Genomic DNA, 4,459 nt, shown 5'->3' on the forward strand with positions numbered 1-4,459 from the left:
GTGTACGGGAGACAGAGTGGATTGTGGTCGCTGCCTCCGGTGCGTCCGAGGGAGAAGTGAGAAGCAGGTGAAAAGCACATCTCGCAGCAGGTGTCTGTGCAGCCACATTTATTCCTGTCTCCCTCTCAGGAAATACAGCAGCAGTGAGGTTCCGAAGGCTTGCTTTCTTCTCTTTAAAGTCCAGAGGAGCAAGTCTCTGATATGTGAGGCCACGTGATCCTGAGTCGGCGGTTGCCAGAAGCTTCTGGGTGCTTCTCAAACCACAGCGATGTGCGCCCGTCCCAGACAAGAGTGAGGCAGCGGGTGTCCCGGAATGTGTCATCGGAGCCTGACTCCCGCCCGCGACGGCCCTGCTCACTGTCCAAGGAGAATTTCCAGGCTGTCCCCAGGGAGGGGAACCTAAGCCGAGCCTAAGGTTCGTGGGGAGTTGGGGCAGATGCGTTCAGGGTCCCCCAGATGTGCGCAACTGGTGAAATTCAGACGACACGTGTGATAAGCTGATCGTATGGTAGCAGTGAATTTCCCGGCTTGTACTCGGGTTACGTAAAATGGTGGCACTCGGGCAAGTTGAGCAAAGAGGATGTTGGAACCCTGTGTGCTCCTCTGCAGCTTTTTTTTTTTTAGTTATTAAAGTCAAGGGGCGCCTGGGTGGCTCAGTCGGTTGAGCGTCCGACTTCGGCTCGGGTCGTGATCTCACGGTTCGTGGGTTCGAGCCCCGCGTCGGGCTCTGTGCCGACAGCTCTGTGTTGGAACCTGCTTCGGATTCTGCGTCTCTCTCTCTCTCTGCCCCTAACCCACTCGCCTTCTGTCTCTGTCTCTCTCAAAAATAAATAAACATTAAAAAAATTAAATTATTAAATTCAAGTTACTTAACAGATAGTATTAGTGGTTCCAGGAGAATTCAGTGACTCATCATGTACATATGACACCCAGTCGGCAGCTTTTTAAAAAGTGAGATTATAAAACAAATATTTTTGGGGCGCCTGGGTGGCACAGTCGGTTAAGCGTCTGACTTCAGCCAGGTCACGATCTCGCGGTCCGTGAGTTCGAGCCCCGCATCAGGCTCTGGGCTGACGGCTCGGAGCCTGGAGCCTGTTTCCGATTCTGTGTCTCCCTCTCTCTCTGCCCCTCCCCCGTTCATGCTCTGTCTCTCTCTGTCCCAAAAATAAATAAACGTTGAAAACAAAACAAAACAAAACAAAACAAAACAAAAACTCTCCCACCTTAAAAAAAAAATAAAAAATAAATAAAACAAATATTTTCAAATTACCAGGCATGAAAAAAGGCCAGAATATATGTCCCATGACCAAGAGATTAAGCAATAATTACAAACAGACCCCAATAGGCTCCTGGGTGGCTCAGTTGGTTAAGTGTCCGACTCTTGATTTCAGCTCAAGTCACGATCCCACAGTTCACAGGTTCGAGCCCCGTGCTGGCTTTGCACCGCGAGTGTGGAGCCCGCCTGGGATTCTCGCTCTCCCTCTCTCTCTCTGTGCCTCCCCTGCTCTCTCTCTCTCTCAAAATAAACTTAAAAAAATTTTTTTAAAAGGTGGAAGAAAACATAAATAAGATGGGGGAGAAATACAAAATGCAGAAAAGACCCAGAATGAACTAGAGATGGAAAAAATGCATTTTCTGAGATGGGAAGATGTACAGAATGGGGTCAACAGTAGATTCGATGCTGCAGAACAATTTTTTTTTAAAGATCAGTGGGATCTTTTAAGAGAGCAAGAGACTTTTCCAAAATGATATGCAAAGAAAAATGACTGAAAAAAATGAACAGAGCAACAGTGACCAGTGGGGTAACAGGAAACAATCTAACAGACATTATCATTGAGATACAGGGAAGAAATGAAGGATATAAAAGTTTCTGAAGAAATGGTTACTGAAGATATTAAAAATTCCATTTAAAAATGCTATAAACTCACAGATCCAGGATCTCAATGAACTCCAAACAGAAAAAAGCAAGAAGAAACCCGTATCAAAATATATCATAATCAAATTGCTAAAGTGGTAAAGGGAAAATCTTACAAGTAGCCAGAGAATAAAAGACATATTGTGGACAGATGAAGAAAGAAAAATATATAAATAAATTTCCCAAGGCACCTGGGTGGCTCAGTCAGTTAAGTGTCCTACTCTTGATTTTGGCTCAGGTCATGATCCCAGGGTCATGGGATTGAGCCCCACATTGGGCTCTATGCTGAGCGTGTTATTCTCCCTCCTTCTCTCTCTTTCTCTTTCTCTCTCTCTCTCTCTCTCCCCCCCCCCCCACCCTTCTCCCCAGTTGTGCTCTTCTCTCTATATGAAAATAAAAAAAAAAAAAAAACTTCATCAGAAACTATGCAAGCCACTTAGACTTCTTTAAAGTTCTGAAGGGAGAATACTGTCAACCTAGAATTCTATACTCAGCAAAATTTCCAAATGAAGGCAAAATAAATACTTTTTTAGCCAAAAGAAAAGCCAAGAGAATTTATGGTCAGCAGATCAACACTGCAATAAATATTAAATAACATTTTTCGCATGGAAGGAAATTCCATCAGATGGAAAGAGGGACACATGCAGAGAAATGAATACTGTGGACGTGGCAAATATGTGGGTAAATATAAGAACATTTAAATAAAATTTTCAATTTGAAAAGAAATTAACTTTTCAAAGGAAAACACTATATTAATCAATTGATAAGGTGGAGAAGCAACCTCTATGACAAGAGCACAAAGGACAGAGGAGGAGAAATAGAAGCATGCTACCGTGAGGTTCCACACTACCATAAGGTTCCACGCTATACACAAAGAGGTATAACGCTATTTGAAGGCACTTTGATAAGTTAAAGATGTATGTGGCAAACTAGAACAGTCACTAAAGAGAAAAGATATAGCTAGTAAGCCCCTATTGGAGGTAAAATGGATGTTTGAGAACATTTAATTCAAGAGGGCAGAAAACCAAGAACAACAAAGAAATGAGACAGATAGGAAGATAAAAGGTAAGACGGTATATTGAACCCCAACCATATACAATCACATTAAATGTAAATGGCCTAAACTTTCCAATTTAAAAGTCGAAATTTTCAGGTTGAATTAAAAAAAATCAAGACCCGATTTTATGCTATCTACAAGAAACATGATTTGAATGCCAGGAAAACATACATAAGTCAGGTGGAAAAGACACACCATGTAAACACCAGTCAAAAGAAAGCAGGAGCTGCTGTATTAACATCAATAACGTTTATTGCAGAATAAGAAATATCACTATGGATGAGGAAAGACATTTCATCCTGATAAAGGAGTCAATTCTTTAGGAGGACACCGTGATTCTAAATATGCATGCACTTAACAAGAGCAAAATACACTTTCTTCCCATGTGCACATAAGAGCCATCAAGAGAGACTGCATTATGGAAAAGTCCCAGTACACTTAAAAGGACTGAAATCATACAAAGTATATTTTCTTTTTTTTTGTTTGTTTATTTATTTTAGAGAGAGAGAGAGAAAGAGAGAGAGAGAGCAGGGGAGGGGCAGAGAGAGAGAGAGGGAGAGAGAGAGGGAGAATCCCAAGCAGGCTCTGCACTGTCAGCATGGAGCCCAATGTGGGGCTCAAACTCTTGAACCATGAGATCATGACCCGAGCTGAAATCAAGAGTCAGACACCTAACCGACTGAGCCACCCCTGTGCCCACAAAGCTTTTTCTGATGACAATATAATTGAACTAGAAATCAATAATAGACGATATCCAGAAATCCCCAAATATTTGAAAACGAACACATTTCTGAATAATTTATGGGCCAAAAAAATCACAAAAGAAATTATAAAATATTTTGAACTGAACAAAATTGAAAACACAATATTTTGAAATTTGTGGAATGCAGCCTAGCAGTGCTTAGAAGAAAATTTGTGACATTAAATTCTTATATTAAGGGTGCCTGGGTTGCTCAGTCAGTTAAGCGTCCGACTCTTGATTTCTGCTCAGGTCATGGTCTCGTGGTTTCATGGGTTTGAGCCCCACATAGTGCTCTGTGCTGACAGCGCAGAGCCTACTTGCGATTCTCTCTCTTCCTCCCCCTCTGCCCCTCCCCCACTCATGCTGTCTCTGTCTCTCTCAAAAATAAACTTAAAAAAAAAAGAAAGCTACCTAGAATTTAAAAATGATCCTTAAAAATTCTTACATTAGGAAAGATAAAAGGTTTCAAATTAGAAATCTATGCTCCCTTCTGAAAGAACTATAAAATGAAGGAAAATCTAAGTCAACAAAAAGAAATAATAAAAAGAAAAAAATAAATGAAATAGAAAAAAGAAAAATAATAGACAAGAATCAATAAAACCAAAACCTGTTCTTAAAAAGGTTTATTGATAAACCTCTAGCCAGATTGATTAGGAAGAATAGAAGACACAAATTATCAAAGTCAGAACTGAAAGAGGAGACATCACTACCAACTCTATAGACAGTAAAAGGGTAATAAGGAAAT

At 41.0% G+C, this 4,459-nt stretch overlaps 1 non-coding gene across 1 annotated transcript; it reads left to right on the plus strand.

Moving 5' to 3' along the window:
- Window positions 1-642: 642 nt before the first annotated feature.
- On the plus strand, window positions 643-727 carry TRNAR-UCG. Its single transcript has one exon. It is a non-coding gene; the product is annotated as a tRNA-Arg (tRNA).
- Window positions 728-4,459: the final 3,732 nt, after the last annotated feature.

Source organism: Lynx canadensis, chromosome C1, assembly GCF_007474595.2.
Source record: "Lynx canadensis isolate LIC74 chromosome C1, mLynCan4.pri.v2, whole genome shotgun sequence".
NCBI lineage: Eukaryota > Metazoa > Chordata > Mammalia > Carnivora > Felidae > Lynx > Lynx canadensis.